This window comes from Pinus tabuliformis, chromosome X (genome assembly GCF_031772625.1).
Source record: "Pinus tabuliformis cultivar Carrire ecotype Pingquan chromosome X, CPIR1, whole genome shotgun sequence".
Taxonomy (NCBI): Eukaryota; Viridiplantae; Streptophyta; class Pinopsida; order Pinales; family Pinaceae; genus Pinus; species Pinus tabuliformis.
In genome coordinates, this window is record NC_142308.1 from 1335238017 (window position 1) to 1335255130 (window position 17114).

Consider the following 17114-nt stretch of genomic DNA (forward strand, 5'->3'; position numbering starts at 1 on the left):
CAGAAACTGTTAGATGCAGGGTTCATTTACCCTATCTCTGACAATGAGTGGGTCTCTCCTTTAGTGTTGGTGCCCAAGAAAAATGGGAAGTGGAGGATTTGTGTCGATTATAGGGAATTGAACAAGGCCACAAAGAAGGATAACTTTCCCTTACCCTTCATTGACCAGGTGCTAGATGGCCCAGCAGGGAAGAAGTTATTTTCTTACCTAGATGGATTCAGTGGGTACAACCAAATCCAAATATGCCGAGAAGACCAGGATATGACCACTTTCACTTGTCCATGGGGTAATTTTTCCTATAGAGTCCTTCCTTTCGGCCCGTGCAATGCTCCTGCCACTTTCCAAAGAGAAGTCTTAAGTATTTTGTTGAATTAGTTCATGATGCTGTGGAGATCTACATGGATGATTTTACACCTTATGGCTATGATTTCAAAGAGACCCTGACTAACTTAGGAAAAGTATTATGCAAATGCATTGAGATGAACCTGTCCCTTAGTCCAGAAAAATGTGAATTCTTAATGATTGAAGGGACTATGCTAGGTCATTCCATATCTCAACAAGGACTGTAAGTGGACCCAAACAAGGTAGCCATCATTCAAAGGGTCCCACCTCCACAAAAGTAGAAAGATGTTAGGGATTTTGTAGGGCTAGCTGGATATTACAGAAGATTCATAGAAGACTTCCGCAAGCTAGCCTCTCCTTTGTTTGATTTATTCGCCAAAGATTCTGAATTTATATGGTCAAGGAGCTGTCAACAGCCCTTAGACATTTTAAAGGGTAAGGTAACTACTACACCAATCCTTAGAGGCCCAAAATTGGCCCTCCCTTTTCACATTCATGTTGATGCCTCACATAAGGCCATAGGAGCAACCTTATGATAGGTAGAAGCCTTATGCCATCTATTTTATTAGTAAAAACCTGTCAAAGGCCGAGCTAAACTATACTGTGACAGAAAAAGAACTCCTAGCTATTTTGCATTCATTGAACAAGTTTAGGCATTACATTACAGGCTATTAGACATTTGTGCATACTGATCATGCTGCAATTAAATATTTAATGAACAAACCAGATGTAAATGCTAGAATCATAAGATGGTTACTCTTATTGCGGCAATTTGATTTAACTATTGTTGATAGGCCTAGTAAAGAGAATGTTGTTGCTGACTTTATGTCCAGAATGAATCTGATTGCAGGTGAAGAAGGAATGGTGGATGATCAGTTTCCAGATGATCATTTGTTTACTATTTCAGTGCTCTCCCCATGGTTTGTTGATATAGTAAACTATCTGGTGTCAGCATAGTTTCCCCCAAACCCGCCCTCTAGAGAGAAGAGCAAGATAATCAGGTAGAGTTCCCCCTTCACCTAGATTGGAGGCAATTTCTTCAAACTTGGTCCAAATAAAATCTTGAGAAGATGTGTAAGGGAAGAGGAGGTCTTTGACATCCTTCTAACCTGTCATGATGGGCCTTGTGGAGGTCACTTTGCAGTGAAAAGGACATCATTCAAGGTGTTGCAAGCAGGCTATTATTGGCCTACTCTTCATCAGGATGTGAAGAAGTATGTTAGTCAGTGTGATTGGTGCCAGAGAATGGGAAAGCCTACTCCAAAGGATGAAATGCCCCTGCAGCCTCAAGTGACTTTTGAGCCATTTGACAAGTGGGGCATTGACTTCATTGGGCCTATCCACCCTCCTTCCAAGCAAAAAAAACACATCATTGTGTGCACCGATTACTTGACTAAGTGGGCAGAAACCAAAGCCATCAAGATAGCAACAGAAGAATAGGTGGTTGAGTTCCTAAGGGAGATCATATTCTACAAATTTGGGTACCCTAGAGAGCTAGTCATAGACCAAGGCACACAATTCACCTCTAGCATGATTGAAGAACTGCTCAAGCATCACAAGATCAAACATAGGACCTCCACTCCTTATCATCCACAAGCTAATGGGCAAGTGGAGGTGACCAAAAGAGCACTGGAGAACATCCTGACCAAGGTAGTGAACAACAGCAGAAAGGACTGGGTTGAGAGACTAGTTGAGGCCACCTGGGCCTATAATACAACATGGAAGAACACCACTGGATTCACACCCTATGAGCTAGTCTATGGAAAATAGGCTTTGTTATCCATTGAATTTGAATATAACACATTGAGGATGGCAGCCCAACTAGATTTAGATCTTAGTCATGCACAAAAAGAAAGGTTGTTCCATTTTAATGGCCTAGATGAATTTAGAATGCAGACCCTCCTCCATATAGAGATATTCAACTCCAGAGAAAGATCAGGCATGACAAGCATATCAAGGAGAAGTTATTTCAAGAAGGAGACTAGGCACTATTATATGATTCAAGGTACAAGGACTTCAAGGGCAAGATAAGAACAAGATGGCTTGGACCATATGTGGTGGAAAGATGCCATGACAATGTTTCAGTGAAAATCAGGACTATAGATGAAGAAGCCATTCCATTGCTAGTTAATGGACATAGATTGAAATTATACAAGAGGCCTTCATCTAAACAAGAGTTCATTGACAACATCAATAAGACAGTGATGATGGTGGAGCAAGTTTCAGCTCCTCCCTCATCAGGTCACTGAAAAAAGAAAGAAAAAAATAGAATAAGGATTCAGGTGAAAACCTCCATGAGATGCTTGGGTCACATATTTGGGTTGAAAACCTCCATGAGGTGGCCCAAGGATGAGAAAAAAGAAAATAAAAAGAAGATCACTGGGTGAAAAACTTCCTTGAGGTGTCGAGGGAAGATACCTAGGGTGAAAACCTTTCTGTGGCAACTTAGGTGTTTTAGAAAAAATATAATAATAAAAGAAAAAGAAAAAACATAATTTATATTTGTAGGAGGACGAGAAAGGAAATCAAGGAGAAAAGAGAAGATCCAACGGGGGGACCTACCTCACATATGTTCATCTCCCCCACTCCTTACCATGCATCCCTATTATAGACATATTTGGGCACATCAACCCCAAACTCATATGTCATTGATATTAGGGCTGATCAACCCCTAAAAGAGTTTTTTTATACCCTAAAGAATCTTAGTCATCTGAAACCTCATTTCCCAAAAGTTCCATCGCAGAAATCATCCAGAAAGTGACTAAACTGAACCATATCTAAAAACCCTGTGTTAGGGTGAGATGCATCTCACCTGCTACACTATCTAAGTGAGATGCATCACAGTTTGGCCTTTTCGTAAGTGCGATGAGCAAGGTTGGACATAATTCTGGGATAGTTTGTTATTTGGTTGCTCAGGGAATCTTCTAGAAACTTCTCCTGTGCCACTTGCCTATCTGAATTCACCCAAGGAAGACCAAGGGATCTAGGAAACCATCTCCAATTCCCCTCTCTTGTGGAACTAATTTCAACAAATGGAATGGCATTCATCATCCTCATTGATGACTCACACTCCTGCAATCATCTATAAAAGGATCTCCCATCCAAGATATCAGAATGTTGAATTATTCCAAGTTGTAAGGAAGTGCTGCTAGTTTTAGTATTGAGGTGAGAGAATTGTGTCATTGTTGGTGTGTTGTTGCTGATTCATGAGGTGAAGAAGGCTTGAAGCTGGGAGGATGGCGCTGGATCAGACTTCTTATGGGTTGTAATTCTCCTTTATATTAATAATGTTCTTCAAGATTTTTCCCAATTGATATTGTTAATTGTAAATGCATTCATTTGTTTATCATATTTCTGATTCTATGATGTTTATGTAGTGATGGATCATTATTCTTTGACAGGTCTTTATTTATGTAGCTATGAAAGTACTCTCCAAGCATGTTAAGTATGGGGAGGAGTTACATCATCAGCCAAAGGAGAGGGAGATCAAGTGAGGATTCAAGAAAAATTTACAGGTTGGTCTTCCATAATCTCTTTTTTATCTGTCACTCATAGGAAAGATATTCAATTGCTTTGACTGTTGTTTCTAGGTTAGCAACCAAACCTAGAGGGTTAGTCGTTCAATAAGACACTAATTTTCCCAAAAACAAATTGGTGACTCTGTTGGGGAACGATGTTTTTTTTCACTATTTCTTGCTCTATGTTGGACTATAAAAAACTATAGACAGAGTTTGAAGCTAGCCAGGAATCTTTCGAACCGCTTTTGTTATGCAATTGCATAGTAGATAAATGCTAGTTCAGTCAATCTCTGGTTTTGGTTTATATCTTGAGCATTTAATTTGCAAAAGCATCAAAATGCCCTTGTTGGTAGCTTAGTAACCTCTTAGGACATTCCATCACACTTTGCTTATCATTGTTAATCAAAATCATACTTAATCCATTGAAAACTGCTGCAAATTTGAGCCAAAAACATTTTCAGAATCGCTCTCTGGACCATTGCACTATCATGAACTATAACCTGAGATGCATCTCACTTCCCAAATGGGAAACCTACTATGCATCTCACCCTCTCCAAAGTCTAAGTGCAATGATTTACTGAACTCAATTTCCCATCTAGGAGTTGAGGATTTTCTACTCGTTTTCCTGTTTGGTTGCTTGTTGAATATGAACAATGTCTCATCACTGAAGCCAACTTACATCACTTAGATCAGCCTCTATTTAGATTAGGATTAGTGAATGTTTTTGTGTATTTGTTTTTCATTTACAATCCATTGTCAAAAAGTAGTGTTAATCGATTTGTCATTTTGATAGAAAAAGTGTCATAAAATCTTTCGTTTTCGTTGAAAAAGTGAAGTGTCACAAAATCCTCCTTCATAGCTAATCGATTAAACTATTTTGGTGCATTTGAATTAATTTGATTTCGTTCAAATTATTGAAAAGATATTTCTTCAAACTTGAAAGTGTCATTTTGAGTCTTCCTTTCTCTCTTTGAAGAAAAATTGTCAAAAATTGTCATTTTGTGTGAAACATTTTGAGTCATTGCTGCATTTAGTTTTCCTTCTTGAATCATTCACATTAAGGGAAGTTGAAAGGAAATACATCCATTTTGCATTGTGCATATTAAGGTTTGTGAATGCTTGATAGGAATACCTAGGGAAATTTCATTAGGTGTGCTCTTTGCTCTTTGTCAAAGATGTGATTGCTCTATCCTTTAGTAGCTAAGGTTTTCATTGTTCAAACTAAATCAAAAGTTTGTTTATCATATTAGTTGCATTTTAGGAATTGCGAACATACATCACATGGTGAACCCTCAAAGGCAAATTTTTAAGCAAGATCAACTTAAAATGAACCTCAATTAACTTAACAATGATTTAGAATTAACGCAACACATTTAGAGGTCTAGGATAGAGACGTGTTTCGGCATCATTAAAACTAGTGGCTATTGTTTTCATTGAAGGTTGGGTGATTCCTCCTCTTTGATACGACAAGTGCTAGCACGGACTTGTCCTCCCCGTACCGTCACGTATATATTGGGAGACCCCAGTAGGCTTAAATCCTTTATCCATAGGAGGCTGAGTCTACTACCTTATCGATCGTAATGCACTGAACACAACATTCCAGAGGATTGACTGGCGTACGTAAAGTCCTTGGTAATTTCTCTTTAATTATCACCAAGGTGTATATTGCAGTTTTGTGATTATTCTGGTACACCTTTTTGTCTAGATTCTCCAAAGTAGTCACTTTCATTCCTTTTCGACTCTCTAAAAGAAAAGGTCCATCTGAGCACTTGTCCTTTCAGGCTCATTAAAAATCGAAGGCGACTAGAGTCATCTTTAGCTTTTTCTCACCTCTTTAAAACTGAAAAAACCAAAGTTGTGTCCAAGTTTCGTTAAAATTAATTGACCGTGAATAACATCCCTATTCCTTAGTTGATCTTAGGTTGAAACATATAATGACAAATTCGGATTCCATCGATCAAGGAATTCCTTTTGATGGAAATCCTAGTCCTTTTCCTTCTTTCGGAAATATTGGTGCTCCATATATGGCTACATTGTCCCTTCCGGGATTTACCATTGGCTTGCTGGTATGGTTGTTTTCAACCTCCTTGGTTCAAAATGTCATGATTTCTCTGTAATAGAGTACACCTCTAGCTAGACAAAGTGAACCTCTACTTGATCCTAAAGTTTACCCTTTGCCTTCTTCTTCGTTTGTTTCTTCCTCCTCTTCTTCCTCTTCACCTCGTGAAAGTGTTGGTACTAGTAACCAGGTGGCTAAGAAGAAGAAGAAAGGGAAGAAGAAGAAGAAAAAGCAAATTCAATAGAGAGGCAACCAAGAAATCATTTCTTTAAATGCAAAAGCTGATGAGAAACCATCCATTAAGCCTCACAAAGTTCGATGTCCATGAAAACTTTGTGCGGGAGACCATATTCTTCAAAGTTGTCCTGATATTCCTCAGATCTTAAAAGAATGGTCTTCCTGTTCACATCATCCCATGTCATCAACCTCTGGAGATCATGTTGGTGACATACCATCAACTAGTAATATTAAAGTTCATGGAAAGAGGGAACAGTTAAGTTTCCATGTACATTATGTGAAGGGAATCACCCCATTCACCATTGTCCCTATTTGGATGAAGCCAAGAAAGTGTTGGATAACCATCCTGCTTCACCGCAACAACTTCCATCTGGTTATAGGAAAATCTCCCTAAATCCTTCACTAGTTGATGAATTGACTGACCGGAATCAACCGTCGGTCAAAACCACTCTCCCTAAAAGTGAATTATATGAGTCTATACCTGATCCAAATCAACAGGTCGAGGTAACAGTTGACCCGATTTCACCTTCGGTTAATCATACCTTTCCCGAAGAGAGTGAAAATCATACCATTGAAGTTCTTTTTGTTTCTTCAGATTCAAATGAGCTTGGGGGAAATCCACCTGTTCCATCAATACAGGAGGAAAATCCTCCAGTTATAGTAACTCAAGGGGTTAATTCTCCCGTTTCTATGGTACCCCCTCCAAGTAGTCTAGTCACTTCCTTTGATTGGAATCGACTGGTAGGATTCCACCTTCCTTCTTATGTGCCTTTCCAGATCATAGCACAAGTTTGTAAATGATTGTATCTAGCACTATTATAGATGAAGGTGCATCAGTGAGTATCCTTTCCTCAACTGCTTGGCAAGTGCTTGGTTCGCCACCGCTTGTGCCTGTTACGCAAAATCTGTTGGGCTTTAACAGAGGAACCAGTCAACCGTTAGGGATCCTTCCTCAGTTACCTATTACTTTGGGAGGGAAAACCATTTATCTAAACATGATGGTAGTCCCAGGACCATTTGATTACAATTTACTTCTTGGGCGCGACTGTGTTTATGACATGGGAGCTATTGTTTCAACACTCTTCTCAGTGATTTATTTCTCGCATGAAAGCGGGATTGTCACCGTTGACTAGCTTTCATTTCCTGGTCCAAATATAGCTCCAAGTCAACCATTGTCCCTAAATGGTCCATTTATACCAATGGTATCATCCCCACCATGAGTTAATTAGGTGGTAACCTATTCCATACCTACATCAACTAACAATCAATTCAATGATGTTGTACGTCATGTACTGGGGGAAATGGAACCAGATCACTCCTTCATGACCTCTTATGGGTTGTGACCAAAGGTTTCCAAGGATAGTTCTTTGTCTTGTGTCAACCTTGTTAAAAAATGAAACAAGGGTCTACGAGGATAGTTCTTTGTCTTGTGTCAACCTTGTTAAAAAATGAAACAAGGCTCTACGAGGATAGTTTGTTGTCTTGTGTCAACCCCGTTAAAAAATGAAATAAGGAGTTCGAGGATGGTTCGTTGTCTTGTGTCAACCTCGTTAAAAAATGAAACAAGGGGTCTAATGAACATAGTTCCTTGTCTTGTGTCAAGCTGGTTAAAAAATGAAACAAGGAATCTGAGCAGAGTTTCTTGTCTTGTGTCAATCTCATTTAAAAAATGAAACAAGGTCCCAAGTACCAAGTTGAGTCTCGGATTAGATCTCGAAAATCCCAATCATGTCTTTCACTTGATCTTATAAAATAACCTTCATTCCATCCACCTGATAGCCATGGGTAGTCTACTTAGGTGAATGTAAGGAAGCTTGGGGAGCATGCACCTAATGGTAAAAGTTAAGTTTCCTTGTAGGTTATGTGAAGGGAATCACCCTGTTAGTGCCTAAATCTACCTTAGGCTGAAAAAGGTAGGATCTGACCTGACACTTTGCATAAAACAAATGAGCTGGTCAATGGTTATAATTTCCCTATTGTGAGGGATGCTCATGGAGAGATAGATAAAACTTCCATTATGGAATACATCAGGCTACATACCAAGAGAAGGTTATAGTCTAAGGAGAATTGATAACATTAACATAAAGTAGGACTTGCTTTCTTGCAACCTATATGGAATTTTTACATTACAACCCTTTAGGTTAGGAAGGTTGTCCATCATTAGGAACATAGGGTTATCATAGATGGGATTAGATCAAATGAGCCTAACTTCCACTATTGGGTGAACATTGCATATGTGGATGTTCCTTCATCAACAATGTGCCTTTGAATGATAACACTTTTAATTTAATATTTGGAAGGTTACAAAAGGAGGTAAATTCAACTTTATCAACATCAAATATAGTCATATGATCATTTGATGAATCAATAGTGCCCAAAGCATATTGTAGATCCTTTGTTTGTGTTGGTCATGTTTGGATCAATTTCAAGGATGATATATCCATAAGGGACTGGGATAATTCATTTACTATACTATAATTATGGGTAGTCCATCTATGGGAATAGAGTGCATTATGCCATAATCGAATATTAGGGACCCTAGGTAGTGACTCAACCGAGGTCAATGGATTTTTAAGGATTCATCAGTGTAAAAATTAATCTCTAAAGATTTTATTAGTTGAGTCTTAGTTGGTGGAACAAATTTATGTAATCACGTGCTAAGGTTCACATTATTGGAACTTATGTAAAGGATTTCATACATCCCATTCCTAGTTCAATTAGGAATAGGGGGTGATGTAGAAGGAGTGACTTCATTGGATTCCATGTAACCTTTTGCAATGAAAGGATTCCTTAACATACCAAACTATGAATACAAGGGTGATGGGGGTGGCTAATTAGCATGACTGACATTATCTTCCACTTCCCACACACAACAAATTTTGAGGAGGCACTCATGATTGTAATGCCCATAAACACTAAAACAAGTGTAAGATTTATTTGTTAAGATATTCTTTCCCTACTTGTGTTGTAGACCTTTTGTTGGGTAATTTAATTGTTGGTTACATTACTCACATTAAATTATCAATGCAGGGTTTGTATTGTTGTGAAGTATACTTGCATTATATATGCTACGCTCTTTAACTTCCAATTGAAAATAAAATGAAATGATTCTGAGAATAAAATGAAACCTATGTATGAAGAGATATAAATGAGCACACATACACGTTCTTTCTCTAAGACTATATCCAATAAAGCATCAGATTCAGAACTCAAAAGTAAAGGAATTTAGAACAAATCTATTCCAATTCTATATTATGAAAGATTTGAAATTATATTCTATTGAACATAAAATTAAAACCTACTCTATTGAGGTTTTGAAATGAATCTAGTCTATTGAAATTTGAAAATAAATCTGATGTATTGAACTTTGAAATCCAATCTAATCTATTGAATTTGGAAGTAAACTTAATCTACTGAACTTTTAAAGGAAACCTAATCTATTAGACTTTTAAAGGAAATATATTCTATACAAATCAATCAATCTCTATTCTAGGAAAGCAATAAAACCTCAATCTAAAGAGAGAAATAAATGATTTAAATTAAAGTGCAGAAAGGATATTGAGATTACTTATGTATGCATACTAAATTATATCTAATCATAACTATCAACTATCTATAAATTTTAGGCTAAGTGAATTAAATAGCAGTGAAATATTTGTTTCTGGTTGTATTTATTTTTCTCAAGTGCTTGACCCATGGAAGATAAAGGAAAAACAAATGAGTAAAAGGAAAGATAAAACCTAGATCATGAAAATAGAGCATTTAAATCTAGACGAGACAAAACATTAATCTAAGTACATGAAAAATATAGAAGAAAGAAATAAAATGAAAAGAAACTATACTATTGATCACACATTTCTGTAGCAGGTGCTCCTGAGATGTACAAGGTGATGGAAAATTATCACAAAAGTAACTTCACCAACAGAGATTACAACAACATCATAACAAACACTTATTTTATATGAAGTGCATAAAACAAAGTTCTCTCCACAAAAATAAGTCTAAAAAATTATTAAATTTTGAACTATTATTCACTTCCATATGAAGCATTTATATAGGATTCCAAAATAAACAACTTTGAGAGATTAGTGTCTAATAAATAGAACTCGCTTTGACATATCAATTTCTTAACTAGAATATGAATATTCCTTCTCATGATTCACTATTTATGGAGAAGATCATGAGAAGGCACATCATCAACTTTAATTTTATCTTGGAATCTCGCTCACTTGATTATAGAGCTAATTCACTCAATATTATATATGTTACAGGTGTGGTACGACTACTATGACCATAGATTTGACTTAATAGATATGTTGAACCTGTGAAGTTTCATCTATGGATAATAGGTGGATCTCAATATTGTAAACATTTGGTAGCTTCCCATATGCTTCAGCTGATTATTAACACATGCGAACATATAGAACCTTTGTTTCCACTGTAGAATGTTATAATAGCTGCAAAATATGCACAATTCGATAACTATTGTCATATAAAACCAATTTCACAAAGTAAAACATATATAATTTAGTTTATGATGGAAATTTACCTTATTAATGTATTTTCATGGCCAAAATGACTCTTAATTCATAGAGGAGATGAAATGAGATGGGAATAGGTGACAAAATAAGTCAAAAAGGAAAGGTAAAACTATCAAAAAGAAGGAAACTTTGGCAGATCAACACTTTTGCTTTGATTTTTGATGTTTTTGTTGCCCCAAATGTTTTCATTGTGTTGCTGGCATTGACCTCCTAGGTTCCCTTAATTTTGTTCATTTTGTTTTCCTTTCCCCTTATTCATCTTCTTATGATTCAAATTAGGTGGATTGACAACATTTTGTTCTGCATAAAACTACCCTTGGGGGGAGGGCCTGGGACAACAAATGGGAACCTACAATGTTGTTACTGGAGCATTAGGATATGGAAAAGGAAATGGGTAATAAGGGTTTGACATTGCACTTGGATAGGTGGGACTAGGACAAGCTTACCTAGGAACAAGCGGATGTGGATATAAGGGTGTGTAATAAGTGATAATTCCTAATTGTGAAGTGATGTGAGAAGTATCTAAGGTGTTTTAATCCATATATAACTCACCCACATTACATATTGCAAAGTATTTAAAAGTTTAATATCCATGTGCTTTTCTGCAGCTAAAGTAGCCAGGGTCCGATTAGTAGAAGTAATATAAATATTTGACTTTTTTTTTTATTATCGATTATGTCACTATATGGAATTATTTATTTCACATGAGCATCATACATGATTTATTTTCATCATCCATGTATATTATCTCATTCCTTTTAAAGTTTGGAACATATTTCTAAAATTGGTGGGTCACAGTATAAATTTGGTCTACATATGTATTGTTGTTAGGGTACACATGAAAGGCTAGAAAAGGTTGGTGAATATTTTAAATAACACATGGAAAGTGATGTGTTGAACTTACATTTGGTTACTTGGGATAATGTTGTCTTTTTTAATGTAGGGTAAGGTGATAAATATGATGAATAACACTGATAACATATAAATTTATGGCTATATGGTATACCATAGGTGCGTATCTTGTGATAAATTGTGATAATAGGGTGATATGGTGGAAATCATATATATGAAATATATTTAAGTTATGTGGCTGAGCATTGGGGTATATGTTCTCACATAGTGTGAACACTTGATAACATTATAACTATGATACCATATTAGTTTACATTCACATAAGGCATAGCATTGGAGTATTTTAGGTATAATATGGGAGTTTTATATCGTACTAAGTTTGGTTGTAATAGTTGAAAATGGTATCTACCACATGAAGCCATGCATTAAGTTTTGTTTGGTGGCACCTTGATGGAACTAGTTTTAGCTCATTATCTATTCTTGGAATTGATTAGGGTTATTATGCTTGACTAATTTGTCATTTGAATGGTTAATCTTGAATATTTGCTTTGTCTATAAGGTTACAAGTTGAATAAAATCCCTAGTTGTTGCACAAAGAACTGGTAGAGAAGATTTAAGCTTGAGACGAAGACTTTCTAATGAAATAAAGGCTTGGTTGAAAGGTGAGTACTTTATTTTTAGCATTGATCTGGCATGGCTTTTTTTACATGCTTTAGCTTGGCCTTGGTTTAACATGGTATTTTAATTTTGTTTTCCTTTCCCTTTCCCTCACTCTAAAATACAAGATTATTGTTATTTCAATTCTATTTACATTCCTTGGATTTAATTTTAAAGATTCAACATAAGCCCATTACTCATGCATTTTTTATCCTCTTTGAAAAAATTGAATATAAGGTGAGAGAGCTATATTTTTAGTAAACAATGATTGTGATATTGTTAGCACATTTTGATTCAGTGTATTACATCAAATCTTACTCACAATTTCCATTTTGTTTACCTCATATAATTAATTATTGGCTCTATTATAATGAAATCAGTTAACATTATTGAAAGAATAATGAAGAGTTTGTGAACAGGTAAAATATTGAGAGTGAATTATATTTATACTTACAATATCAAATCAATGAAAAACTAGAATAACAATTGGTAAAAGAATAAAAAAATAGGGGGGGGGGTGTGTGGGTGTTTAAGATAGGCTGAAAATATATAAAATTCCTTAACTCAAACTCTATATTAAAAATTGTGGGTTTTAAAGTAGAGTAAAGGATTAATGTGATGAATCTTCGAATGAAAATTTCTTATGTTTATAAAAAATAAAACCGAGGGGAGGGAAACCATTACCCGAACGCATCCACCTCACATCGGAACCATGCCACGCAAGCTTGTTGAGTTATCGTACAACACCTATCCTCCGCATGAAACCACTTGTCCATAATAAATTATGATCTATTCAACCTCTTTAGGGAGCATTAGGTTTAGCTTATCCTCTTGTCTTAGAGGCTTGGAGAACAAAATGTGAATTTTTGTTCAGGCCTAATTCTTATTCATTTTTCTCCCGATTACTTGCACAACACTACTGAAATTTTGGTCACAGCCATAAACTTCCTTAATGCTGCAGATAGTGGGTTATGGGGTAGTCCTTATGCTTTTTTTAGAGATTGTTCAGTTTTTATCATCTGTTTTGTCTAGATTTTCTTCCCCATCTGGTGTATTAGGTTGGGTATTCATCTGCGTTTGTCCCTGTGGGAAATTTAGCTCGACTCAATGGTGGATATGGTCGTTTCATTCTCCAAAGGGTTTTTCAGGTATATGAGTAATATTTTGATCTTAATGGGAGAAATGTCTTGTTTTATGTAGGTTTAGGGAAGTCTAACCCCACAATAATGTGTGATGTCTATCTTATAGGTCACTATGAAATTTACAGTTGGCGCTACAATTTTTGGAGCATCTAGGGTTCATGTGGAGTGCTAGAGTGGAGGAAGTGGACGAAACGATGACTGGAAGGTAGGAAAATATCCTACTAGCTTATCTAGGAATTTTTTTAAGAACATTTATCCAGATGGATTATTATGCCTTTTTTCAACTTATCTGCCTGTTTTTTTAAACACCTTCAGCTGTGTGGGTTTTGGGTTTTGTGTAATTTTGTGTATATCATTTTGGCCCTTTGTTATATAGAAAATTGACCCCCTCATCAGCTTAGAGGGGATAGACATGATAGCTGAAGCAAAGAATAAGATCACATGCCTTGTTTCCACACTAACACTGGCTATGCACTGACAACCTTCTTTATAAAGCTTCTCTGCAAGCCTAAGCATGCGTTAGTGACCCAACTAACTCTAGTTGCTAGTTCGGGAACAATGTTAGTGGACTCTAATGAGGTTTTAAGGGTCAAAGGAGCGAATTGATTCATAAATATCTAGATATTTGCTCCTAGATCTACTCAAGAAAAGTAAGGAAACATCTCATGTTCGACCTATTTGGGGGATTTCTAATCCTAATGAAGGAGGCAAATGGGAAAGAGCTGAAAAGCATGTCAACTTCATTGCTTTTACCCTAAGGAACTCATGGAGGAACTTGGCAACCCTAACTCAATTGCTACATAAGCAAATATAGGGCTATGGTGATAGAGGTCAGATCATTTGAAAGGATAGCATACTTGATTGTTGAGGATTGTCTCAAATCATAAGAAGTTGGTAAGAAGAGAGAGAGAGAAGTTGGAAGGGTAAGGGAAGGCTGATGCAACAGACAGTTGTAATCACTCTTCCAACATTAATATAGAACTGCAGTTGTACTGTCTTTGTTTGTCCAATACCTTTTAGCATGAGTAGCTTAGTTATGTGTAACTAGATGTTCTTTCATGTATTCATTTATTAGTTATTAGAGTTGTATGCTATGATTATGCTTGTCTCTTCTATGTGCAGGACTTGATCTAGAGCTAGCTCAGGGGACTTCCACCTAGCTGCATTGTGCTCTCCAACAAATCTACACGGAGGCTTGAGGTAATCCACATGTCTTGCTTTGATAGTTATTTAATGTTTATGGACATGCATGTAACTTTGTGACAGCTGCAGATAATCTTACAGTATGCCAAGGGTCCCGGGACGACCCTTGAGGGTATCTCCATTCTCCATACACCATGCATTTTGTCCTATAGCAGAATTGGCGACTCTGCTGGGGACTATACATCCAATTCCCATTTACCTAGGTAGTTCTTAGTTTCCTCCTCCTTCTATGACCTCCCTATACTTCTGCATTCCCTTTCTGACCCACCAAAACCTTGCTGCATTCTGCCTTCACATATTCAGCCTTGAATCTGATCCAAAAGGCCCTGTTTTGAGTTGTTTTCCCACACTAACGCAGGTTATCAGACTACATAGTGTTTTATAAAGCTTTGTATCTACATACACAGAGCGTTAGTGGACCCAGTGACTCTCTGTGGCCACTGCCACAGAGTGTTATCCCCTTAAAATATTGATATACAACTATGTTTGCAAACTCAAGGGGATAGGGAGCCTGCTAATGGACTGAAAGAGGGTTTGCAATTGCATTTTGTTAGCAAGATCAGTGTCCTTAAAGAATTTTTTTTTAGGAAATAAGTTTTTTTTCTTTCTTAAAACATTTTTTACAAACGAAAGATCCACATTTTTTATTCATTCTTCTGTTTGGCTGGTTAAAAGCAGCTGTATTTTGGTTTCAAGTAGTTGTTAGGAAAGCATTGGAAAGATTTCTGTTGGTTATGAATGTGTTATAATGACTAAGATGCATGAAACAAATATGAATATGTGAAAGACTCTCACCTATAGAATACAACTTGTTTTCATCGAATTGAATATTTTTTAAAGCATTGTCTTGTGCATGATTTTTTGAGTCAGAGTCCTATCACATTTCATATGTCAACTCCCCTACTGAAGATAATAAAAAGGTACACATAAAATTTACCTAAAATGAATCAGTAACTCTTTATTGAGAAAACAAACATTAGTTCAAGCTAGGATCTCGGGATAGGCAATGTGAGTAAACTTCCCAAGATCAAAAACCAAAACTAGTGTCATTAAAAGAGCGAAAATTCCTTCTGCACTCATACTACCGAGACCACTCCAGTCAAAGTGGAGCTAAATACGAGACAACATTGGACTGTAAGTGAATTTAGCCTGCCTTCGCTTGCAAATACTTTGGGTATTTTGTGTATTGGGGATCCCTTCGGGGATTTCGGAGCAGAGTCAGGGACTCAAGTATCCTGCCCACACAGCGTACTGCCTGCGACTATGTGCCCCCCAGTAGTGTCTGTGATCTGAGGCATCCTTAGTGGCCGAGCTTTTAGGGACTTACACAAGGTCACTGAGGCGGGCTGCTCTGGTACTTGACACAGATGGACCTACTCTGTCTTCCATTTTTGGGAGGGTTCTCATCTTCACAAGAGTACTTGGCCCCTTAATCTAAGGTTCGAGCAAAACCCTAGAGTAACCGTAACTGTACATTTGGCTAGCCCTCTCTGTTATTCATTGTGATACTGGGTTTTATCTCCAGTGATCGGTGCTTATCATATAGGGTAATTTCCCTCTGTTTGTTGATTGATCAATTTAGTGTATTTTTTATATTTTTAGGTACCCATGTGCTATAGTTGAGACTTTAACAAATATCAAGATACAATTTATTGATAAAAATTAATGGTCACCATGGCTACATCTGGCCCTTTTCATCAATCTAGACGATTGTTAGGGCTTCCTCCACTCATTATGGAAGATTTGCCAAGCTCCAGTGAACCAGATTCCCCATCTTTGGGGAATCAGTCTCCTAGATCTCACACGGAATCTGTTTGGACAACCAACAATTCAAGTTTGCTGGTGGATTTCTTTACCGAAGGATTTATTCCTCCCTTCAACCCTTTGCTCACAAATCCATTGGAACCACTCTTGGTTCCTGTGGCACCTGTACTGCCTGTCTCTTTAGAAGGAACATTTCCATCCATCCCGTTGATGACTAACGGGTTGTGGAACTTTGTGGACACTTTTGGTCCTCCACCACTTCCCCAGTCGACATTCACCACCACGCCATTGATGGCAAACCCCACTATACCATTTGTCCTAGGTACAATCACTCACATGACACCCTCCATGAGTGGAACCTAGCTGATGCCAGGTTCAACCCCTTTAGTGTCAAACTATATACCTTCGACAAGTGCTACATATAGAACTCCTTATAATGCCCAAAATAGCACTATTAGTGCGGTTTCCATCCACCAACAATATGGTCAGCAACCATTTTACAGTTCAATCCCCTAGATTCAAGTATTTGGGGGCATTTCCAAAATGCACATATCGGTCAGGAATGTAACAGTTCCCCCTCCATTCTCAGCCATGCATGGTCAGTCATTGATTGACATGAGCGTTTCTTATGTCAATCAAGGACATATGGTTAGTTCAGTGGCGGGTGGGAATCCTCAAGGAGGTCCCAACCAATCCATGTGGGCACCTTACTCACAAATTGAAATGAGTCAAGGGGGCACTGCTTATCCTGGGGGCATTTCTATACCCCAACATCAGATTCCCCATGGAAATCCACACT